Genomic DNA, 10,982 nt, shown 5'->3' with positions numbered 1-10,982 from the left:
TGGGCAAATTATTTTCCTCGTTGGTTTCCTAATTTAAGATTTCTGAGTTTGAAGATGCCTCTCAAACGATTGCCGGTCACGGTAGCATAGTTTAAAAAAAGTCCAGTGACAAATTTTGGGATCGCCCGATTCTTATGACGTAACTCGGAACAAAACTTAGGAACATTCACTGGAAACTTGTGAAACGAAATTCCACTACCTTTCATTTGTCGTGAATAAACCATGACTGGAACTGCGAATGCTTAACATCAGACAAATACATAATACATTCACAACCAACTCAGTTAATGAACACGTTCAAAGAGGCATTATAGATAAGATTAGTACCCGTTCTCTGAAATGTGCGTAAAGAAAAAAAGTAGCTCTACTGCTCAAAGAGAATGCTACTGTCTGAAACATGCGAGTTCAAAGATGCAATAGCGCGAGGAAAATAATCGATTTATGATCGATTCATTACAAAAACATTCGATGGTGTTGCACGAGGAAATAGTAAATATTGCTATAATTTCATACATTTTGTGCGTTTATTCAACTGACATCACTAACGGACATCTTTGGATTTGAGGAACAGCCTCTGTAATTTAAGAGGATTCTGCAAATAACAGGTTTGTATTTGACTTTATGATGTTAAGCTTATATTATTCAACTCTAACCTCTAAACTCATTTTCTGGTTATATCTCGCATACTAATATTAAGATTGTGCAGTACGGACGTTAATTTCAAATTAGTTTTTCGTCGGATTTGAGAAATGATCAAAAACGGACATGGCAAAATATTTTTTCAATGGTAGTGAACTACATAACCCTACCGGTACTTCTGTTTTCTAGTTGAGAAAGATACGCTCGTTCGCATGGCACTCATAATTGCATAACATCGTCCGAGCCGTGCGATACCCGGCCCGCTGACGAAACAATATTACCAATGGTTCCCCAGAAGCGCAGTTGAACCCTTCACGGCTAACAATCCTCTGTGTTCATACATTTGTTATCCAATCTGAACAGCTTACACAGCTGTGTAGGGGTGGCTATTACTATGCCTCTTAACTCCAACCATAAGGCCCACCACTGCTATATATGTTAACCACACTTTTCATTATAGAACCATACCCAGCCCGCTGACAGAACAATATTACCAATGGTTCCTCAGAAGTGCAGTTGAACCCTTCACGGCTAACACTCCTCTGTGCTAATACATTTGTTATCCAATCTGGCCCCTTAGCTCCAACCATAAGGCCCACCACTGCTATATATGCTAACCATACTTTTCGTTATAGAACCATATGACATTGAGGGATCATAGATGATGCTATTTTCTATCTTTTTGGGTTTCAGAAGCATAATAATAGGGTCAGTTAGTCATAAAACCACGAACTGAGCTTGCTGGAAGATCCATTGAGTATTAATCAATGTACTTCCTCGTACACTTTGTGTTTATGTTCCCTTTTGGCATTAGTGATCATGGTTGAAATATGGTGGTGGAGGGTATTTCTAAGGAGTTCACAATGTTTGCAGGTAGCAAAGACTTCAGTAAGGATTTCTATCTCACAATAGCATTGGTGACAGTTGTTTCCATTGTAGGCCTGGCCTGGTAATGTTCAGACTGGATATACATTGGCAGTGATTTTCAGTGATCCCTCCATTCTCTGCTAGATAATCTTCATTGATTTTCATTTTGAGTTGTCGCTTTGGTAGCAGATTCCCTATCAGTTGTTTAACTACAGTCTTACTAATAAAGTCCTTGCAAAGTTGTTTAACACTTGTATAGTTGTACCTCGAATGAATCCTGTATAAGTGTTGCATATTTTTCTTACTAATAAACGTGGTATACTCATTGTAGTACTATATTGTATGTATACACTCGTTCCAAGCCATAGGAATCCTTTCCTGCTGTTCACTGACTTATTTCATCACGTTCACCACCTTCATGATCGCTATTGCCGGTTATCTAGGAGAAACTTTTCAAGAAGCCGCGTGGTGGCACGAATAGCGTAGAATGTCAGTGTTTGAGTAAACAAGAACAGAACAGTAATACACTTTTTTCAGTGGTATATTACTCTCGTTAGTAATAATTATGTCACTGATAATAATTACTAACCTCATTCTGTGACCATGTCCGTTGTGCTGTGAGTCACCTCTTGGATCATTCATTAAATAATTTCTGACTGTGTTAATGACAATTCGAGCATATTCCTTTGTAAATCGATATTTCATGTTAAAACTTTTGTCATCCAGGAGAAATGGGTCACTCTGTCTCTTAAAGTGTTATTTTATTAACATTTCCAGCCTCCATAATCTCTAAATGTTCTGTCTTCTATGTTAAAAATATCGTGAAGATCATCAATGTTATTTTCCATTCTTTCAATAATGTGTCTTTAATGAATATAAGCCAGATAATATGTTTTACCACGACTATATTACTGCAGGGGCGGTGCATGGTATTGTTGCAGGGTTGCACAATTCCCAGTAATTTTGCACTTCATTTGTTGTCGTTTCTTCTAATGTTTTAGTTTAATAAACCTAACATGTATTAAAAAACATGTTAAAATAAACCATCTTCGGTCGTTCACCGTACTAATGCTTCATAACAGATCAACAATCGCTGTCGGCTTTGAATCAAACTCAGGGAGTTTGCTTTTCTACGGCAACTCCCTAGCGGACAGCGCGGTGTAATGTACCTCAGCAGGGACGAGCCTAAGCCTGTATAGAATCATGTAGCATGCTCACCAGTATGAGCCTCGGGGAGTTGCACGAGTGTAGCAAGTCCCCTATTCAGAAACAGTTCCAAATGTCCCCCGTTAGATTGCACCACTTTGTGGAGATTACTTTATTCCTACTTTATCTCCTTTCGCAAAGGTAATTCATTTTCATTCCTTAAATTAACAAATTTTATTTACTTTGCACCGACGCAGATAGGTCTTATGGCGACGATGGAATAGGAAAGAGCTGGGAGTTTGAAGGAACCGACTGTGGCTTTAATTAAGGCACAGCCACAACATTTGCTTGGTGTGAAAATGGGAAACCACGGAAAACCATCTTCAGTGAGGTTCGAACCTACTATCTCCCGGATGCAAGCTCACAGCTGAGCGCCCCTAACCGTGCCGCCAACTCGCCCGATATGTTTTCTTAGCAGCACATCTAAGTCTAATTCTAAACAGTTCTTAATAATACAAAAACAAAAACAAATCTGCTAAATTGTATGTAAAACAATTCCTAATGAGTAAGTTATTACGTATCTCAGAAGAACTTGGCAATTCCGATTTTAACTTATCAATTTGTTCGGTTCTTGCTGCGCCAACAATGTCATCATAGGTGGAAATATGTTTATTGTGGTAGTGTCGTCGAACGGTTGAAGACTTTATGCTTAGAATGACATGACAAATTAAACATTGAGCTTTCCCTTCGGTACTGAGAACAGAATATGAATCCACTCATGAAGGACTAAACAACATTTTTAACGAAGGAGAAGCCAACTGCTCCGCTGTGTGTTCTATCGAATAGATTCTACTGAGAATGACACACAACCCCCCCCCCCCCCCCCACACACACACAGTGAGAGAATGGGAATGAATGTACTGTCTCTTACGTACACATGTACTGACCACTGCGTGGGGTGGTTGGGGAAGGAGGGGAACGGTGCTGCTGAGTGCAGCGCTGGTGCGCCCCGGCACTAAGTGCTCGAGTTGGAAAGGCATGGTCTAAGCTGTAAACAATTTTATTCATCCTGGATGAAATTGTAGTTTAGGGGAAGGCACATAAAATTTAATTTTTAAATACCTTTGCTATTGGTCCTATCGAAAAGTACTACATAACAAAAGTTATAGTGAATACAATTTCCGATCATTTATGTTATTCATTTGTACCATACCGACTATAAGAGTGGTATTTCAGAGTCGGAGGAAACTAAATGTGAAGGCCTACAATATCAAAAGTGCATAACATTGATCAACAATAATATTACATTGACCCTTGTTTGTTGTGATGTTCTTTGTCTCTTATCCAGCCACTCAACTCCGATAGATGGGATTACTGCTGTGTACCGAGTATAACAGTCTGACTGAATATTGGCGGGAAATAGCTGGGGAGTTCAAAAACTTTCTTCTTTAGCATGCTATTCCTCTGGTTCATACGTTTTTTGACACTGCTGGTACGTAACACACTGGTTCATCATAGTATTCCAGCTATTCGATCCCTACTCTGTGACGTGCTGTTTTGAATGAGCAGTGTGCACACTTAAGGTAGAGGCTCACTTAGTAGTAGTAGTAGTAGTAGTAGTAGTAGTAGTAGTAGTAGTAGTAGTAGTAGTAGCATGACGTGGTCTAGAATTACAATTTACCGAGCTCGATAGCTGCAGTCGCTTAACTGCGGCCAGTATCCAGTAATCAGGAGATAGTGGGTTTGAGTCCCACTGTCGGCAACCTTGAAGATGGTTTTCCGTGGTTTCCCATTTTCACACCAGGCAAATGCCGGGGCTGTACCATAATTAAGGCCACGGCCGCTTCCTTCCAACTCCTAGGCCTTTCCTATCCCATCGTCGCCATAAGACCTATCTGTGTCAGTGCGACGTAAAGCAAATAGCAAAAAATAGAATTACAATTTAGGCCTACTCCAAATTTTAGCACCACAATTCACTAAATAACTCAAAATTTAACTCTGAAAAGAGCCGTTTCTTAAGATTTCTTCAATTTTATTAAATTTTACATTCATTTTATTCCAGATTAGCAGTGAAGAGGAGGTTTCTCCTCTGGCTTGGAGGAAAAATTTGCCTCCAAGTCAGATTTTTCCGCCGCCAGTGTAGTGAATTGAAATTTTCCGACTCATCGGGTACTCCTAGGAAGCAGATTAGTAAATGGGCACAGTTTCTGCCCTGGGACTCTCCACTATTAGAACCTCCCTCCCACCAAAAAAAGACGAAGAGTGTTCATGGATCACGGATGTCTGCAGCTTGGTCATTCCAGCTCTGGAACTTTGGACTGTTAGGTCAGCAGCGTAGTACTGTTCGTTGAAAGTGAGAAAATGTGTGGTTTTTCATTTGATCGAGTATTTCATATCATGAAAGCATTGCTTTTAATCGCGCCCTTCCTACTGACGTCATTGTAATGAGCTGTGTTCATTTCCGTTGGGAAAACCATTAAGACAGTCTTTCTGAGGATGTAAAAATGGAGGTGGAGAGTGAGTGTCTGCCATTATAATGAAAACTCCCCATTTTGATTGTGACTGATGGTAGGCAAACGGGCCTACCATTACAATGAAAATTCCCTAACCCAGTCTTCAATGAGAAAAGACGTTCGGTGACTTCCCGTCGCATTTCTAGGTTAACATTAAGAGCTGTGCAATTTAATACAATCTTCCTCACGTGTACACTACCTAACCTAGAATTCCATATACAATGTAGAATTCCGTAGCGAAGCACGTGTACATGAGCTAGTATTATATAAATTGTTGTGTTGAAGTTTCATACTTAATGTGGGGCTGTTGTCAGTTGCCTCAACAGTGGGGGATTAAGATAATTATGAGTAACAGGTGTTTGAAAGGATGACAGGTGATACCTGTGAAATTGGTTTTTCTAACAGTTTCAATTAGCTTCAGGAAACATTGTTACTTTAATACTATGCACTATGTGCTTGTCTTTACATCTTTTGTGTCCCGTAAAGAAGCCGGCCATCGCTAATTTACTTGTAGGCACCGTGAAGTGCTGTTGGATATATTTATTAGGGTATAAGGAATGAGTAGAGGTGCAAAAATACTGTGCTTTTGTACAATTATGTGACACATACAACATTTAATAGTATACTACTGTATATACGACTAGGAGAGCACATATTCAGAGCTAAGTATATTTTTTTTACGTTGTGACTGAGGGGTGATGACATCATACCTGATATCATAGAGTATTAGATAGACTGGGAATTAATATTAAAAAACTAAGGATAATTTTTTGCTACTGCGCATGTGCAGCAAATTTAATGAGCATCTCATTGTGGACAAGAAAATGTTTGTGATGTCATAAGTATGACGTTATACACTATCCCTTTTCCTTGTATAGACAGCACATATGGTACACCTGTGAGAATGTGACGTAAGCGAGGGCAGCCAACCCTTTGTTCTGGAAGGAAGGAGGCATAACACCCGTGGTTCTTAGAGCTTGGGTTCATCTAAATATGCACATATCTGTGGCACGGAATGATTATTCCAAAAATACATATAATGACATATAAACATTTTTCTGAAACTCAAATTGGCGGTGGTGAGCTGCTTTACCGGACGCTAAATTGGAAGTGCCTGAATTCACTTCTTTTCTGGAAAAAATACTGCACGCAACATATTCTTCACCAATCAACACAATGCAAGAATTATCTTCAAGTCTGCTAATATGAAGCAATGTACAATATAAGACAGTATGTAGGAAATGCTTTCATATGGGTTGCTTTTGATGAAACAATGGATGTTAAGGATATGTTTATTGCTAATCTTCGAGAAGCTAGAATCTGGCAGCATCTCAAAGTTGTGATTGATCTACTGTAAAGAGCTGGACTGTACAAACGCTCGACTATTACAAAATTTGTGAATGATGGATTAAAAGCTTGGTGTAAACTGAGATGCAAGAGGGAACGGTATTAGTGATGTATTCTGATGCTGCAGCATATATACTTAAAGCTGCAACTGCTCTGAAAGTGTTTCACTTTATGTATTTGGCTCATGGACTGCAATGTGTTGCCAAAGATATTAGAGCTAAATTTCCACAAGTGAATAGGTTCATTTCAACAACAGAAAAAGTTTTTTCTAAAATCCCCACAAATGTTATTTTACAAACAGCAATTGCCAGAGATACCACTGCACCCGGAACCAGTGTTAAAAAGGTGGGGAACATGGATAGAAGCAGTTAACTTCTATAGTGAGTGTCTAGATGCTATACTATTGTAGATACTTTTGATCCTAAACGTGCTGTATCTAAATTGAATCACAAATTGTCTTTGGTGACTTTGAAGTTGTCTCCTCAATTGCCTACGTGAGCAGCAACTTCAGATGGTTTCCAGAAAACATCAAATGTCTAGAAACATTAGGACTGCCACTGCAAGATTCTATTGGTGTCATAGAGGATGCTATTGAAATACTAAGTGCTGCTCATGGGGAAACTGGTGCAAAGGTATAGTAAATTGCAAAAAGTGTTGCGAAAGGAATCCTGGTTATCCAACATTTCACAGCATGTGCTGAATTCTAAATGGAGATGGTGTTGATCCACCCAAGGATATTTCTCTTGTAAAAAAATCCTCTCCTAAATTTTCCCCACGTACCCCAGAGAATATTGAAATATACATAATTGTTCACTGTACTAAAGAATTGAATGAATATTGAATTTTCACAACCGCATTGTAATTGGGAGGTTGTGGGTTCGGATCCCACTGGTGTCCGGCTGGCCATTTTTGTTCTGTACTTAACATCTCTTCAACACGTACTACATGTACGTAACACGACCTAATACGTTGAAAGTCTGTTTCGATTACAATGCGGTCGTGAAAATTCAATATTCATTGACATGCCCCACAACGGGTGACTTAAACGCACTCTACAGTGTGCTAGCAGCAGTGCCAGACCTGTAGCTCAGATCCTTTCAAACAGAACAAAGATGGCCTAGGCCACCATAGCTCAATTGGTAGAGCAACCGACGCGAAATCAGGAGGTTGTGGGTTCGGATCCCACTGGTGTCCGGCTGGCCATTTTTGTTCTGTACTTAACATCTCTTCAACACGTACTACATGTACGAAAGAATTGAATGTATAAATGTGCTTTGAGTGTTGTAATTCAGAAAACGATAAGTTTGTATTGGATATGCATCTGATATATTGATATGTCTCCAGAGAATATTAAAAATACATAATTGTTTACTCTGCTACAACATTTAATACCTAAAGAGTGTTTTGTGTGTTGTAATTGACAGAATGATAAGTTTATATTAAATATATGGTATTACATATTTTATACTTTCTACATACTTTGGAACTTTGTGTTATATTTAGCCACTTGATACTACTGTACATAAAAATTCCAGGTCTACTCATTATCCATTCCTGTTCCACCCCATTTCCCTGAATGTACCTTCCTATAATTCTTCTAAACAAACCCCTTATGTTATATGTACCTTGTGGTTCAAGTGAAGGCCATGTGAATGTAGATCCATATCCCCTGGATCTCGCTCCCAATTTCACACATACCCACTCCATAGTCTCATTTAAATCCCTGATCCCCCTCCATTCACCATCTCTCCTACACAGTATCCCACTGATAACAGTCTCTGCTCCCTTAAACTTCTCCCCTGCTATCATAACCAGATCCCATACATCTGCAACTATGTTAGTGCCTATTCCTGCTGGCCTTACATTGTTGGTACCAACGTGGAAAATTACCACCTTCTCCTTTCCTCAACATTTGCCGTAACCTAATTCCTGGATAACATTTTACCCTGGTTCCCTAACAGTAGAGTTGCTCATGACCAGAGCCTCAGCCCCACCCACCTCATAGTCTTCTTTCTTTTCCCTCTCACGACCCTGTTCCACCTTCCTCTTCCTATCCTTTACACTACATTTAGTTTTTTTCTTGCCTCGCCCCTCTTCTGTAACACTTCACTGTTCCCTATATTACTTCTGTTGTTCTAGCTGCAGTGAGTCATACAAATTCCTCACTGATACCTCTCCTGAACTCACTCCCTGATGAGAACCTTTAGCCCTTATTATCCTTCACCTTTGAAACATTAGCCCATCTGTTTCCCACAACTTCTTCCCTGTACGTTGATTGAGGGAGACGTACCTTCATTCCTGTCCTCCGCTAAAAGCCATTATTTATATATATCTGTGAGCAGAATAACTACTTTTCCCGTATGCTCTATCTTTTGTATCCAAAAGTACTGCTCTGATCTTGTACTGTCTTAGCCTTTTTTGATGCATGTGTTTCATTTGAAAAAAATTCAGTATATACTATCAAAGCCTTTTTTAACAATTGAAATGTGATTATATTTTCAGGATTTAAGTAGTTGCTGTTTGAAGAATGCAACATGTTGGACTCACTATAGCCCGATTTTACAAATTAAAACCAGTTCAGAGATGTCGGACAGTGGGCAGAGTCGTCTTTGGCAAGTATCTATTCTTTACAAATGCCGGAATCTCCATGTCGCTATCAGCTGTAGGGGATGTGATCGAACAGCGCTACGAAATACTCAAAGGAGAGAAGAAGCAGTGGGACTGGGTACGAACTTATCGCATGGCAGTATCAGGACTCACAGTCGGTATGCTCTGCCACTACACCTACCATTATCTCGACGCAATGTTTCCAGGGCGGACTTTAAAGACTGTTCTCAAAAAGGTTGTTGTCGATCAAATTGTGTGTTCACCAATGTGTATAACATTATTTTTTGCAACACTAGCAGTTTTAGAGAGATCAGATTTAGAAACTGTAAAAAGAAATATAATAGAAAAAGGATCTCAACTGTATTTGGCAGAGTGGATGATATGGCCTCCAGCCCAACTAATAAACTTCTACATTTTACCAACAAGATTCAGGGTATTGTATGACAATACTATCTCCTTAGGATTTGATATTTATACATCTTATGTTGTACATGAACCTCATGAACCTGCTGGGCAGATAGATGATGATTAGTGAAAGCTGTGATCTGGTATGATTGAGGAGTTCTCTGTGATAACTGTATAACCCAAAAAGCATAAAATAGAGATATTGATGGTTAAATTTTTTGGATGTAAAATACTAATGTTAGAATTAAAAAATGGTCTCACTCACAAATTAGTAACAGTTGTAAAGAAACAGAGAAGACTACTACACAAATTAATTGTTAATTTCTGTTTTTATTTCACTAATGAAATAGGATGGGAGAGTTAAGGGGTTCCTTCATAGATGTCTGTAGAATTTAATTAATTATTACAAACAAATCTTTATTCTTTCACTTTAGATTTATTGATCATAGAAATTAACTAAGCGAAATTTACATGTAATAAAATAGTTCTTACATTTAATTTAATCTTTAAGAGAATTTAAATTAGATGGTTCCACGCTAATATTGAATGAATATTTTACAAATGCAGTTAAATAGTTCCAAGCTACTTCAGATAATATTTTACAAACACAAATTTAGTTTAATATTTAAAAGAAATCAAATAAAATGGTTCAGAGTTACTTCAGATGATATTTTACAAACATAAATAAAGGCATAATAAATAAATAAACTCCAAGCTATATCAGTTTCAAAACAGACTTGTAGTGTAAACAAATACTCTTGTGGTATAGATATTGATTCCCATAGGGAACCTGAAATATTTGTCTTCAATAAATTCATAATTCCAATGTAAATGGTCTGTTATTGGGAATAATAAATTATCCAGCTGACTCATTCTTGGTTGCCAGTGGTTCGCTCCAGTGCGCCAATTTGGGCTCATCGATTGGTAAGTAGCACACCTACCAAGACGCATGGCTAGTGCATATATTGGGAGGCCACTGTGTAGGCTAATTGGAGCCACTGTGAGAGGCTTGGTCTCTTTTATTCCTGTCTTGGTACTAACTGAATGTAATGCATCCTACCAGCATCACGCAATAACCCCCTGAACGATAGGCAGCTATAATTGTAGATAAATGAGGTAATCCACCTAATCAATACAATATAAAATCAGTACTTCAATTTATTTTAATCAGGATACTAGTTTCGGCCTATTGATATTATGGTTGATGATGGCCTAATATCAATAGTCCGAAATTAGTACCATGATTAAAATAAATTGAAGTACTAATATTATATTGTATTGATTATGTGGATTGACTCATTTATCTACAATAACTATATTGTCATCAATATGGAACATGAAAATTATAAACTTTGAGGCAGCTATAATGTTCCAATCTGCGGCCTATATTAATAGTAAAATTTTCCTATTTTATACACACACAGAAAGGCATAAGAGGATGCCCCTGTTGAAGGAAAC

The 10,982-nt window shown here is 38.3% G+C and overlaps 1 pseudogene; it reads left to right on the top strand.

Annotated features, from left to right (window-relative positions):
• Nucleotides 1-476: 476 nt before the first annotated feature.
• Nucleotides 477-10,598, top strand: LOC136872048 (mpv17-like protein 2 pseudogene; annotated as a pseudogene).
• Nucleotides 10,599-10,982: the final 384 nt, after the last annotated feature.

Source organism: Anabrus simplex, chromosome 1 (genome assembly GCF_040414725.1).
Source record: "Anabrus simplex isolate iqAnaSimp1 chromosome 1, ASM4041472v1, whole genome shotgun sequence".
Classification (NCBI taxonomy): Eukaryota; Metazoa; Arthropoda; class Insecta; order Orthoptera; family Tettigoniidae; genus Anabrus; species Anabrus simplex.
The sequence above is the reverse complement of the archived record's forward strand: the minus strand, read 5'-3'. Positions and strand labels throughout refer to the sequence as shown.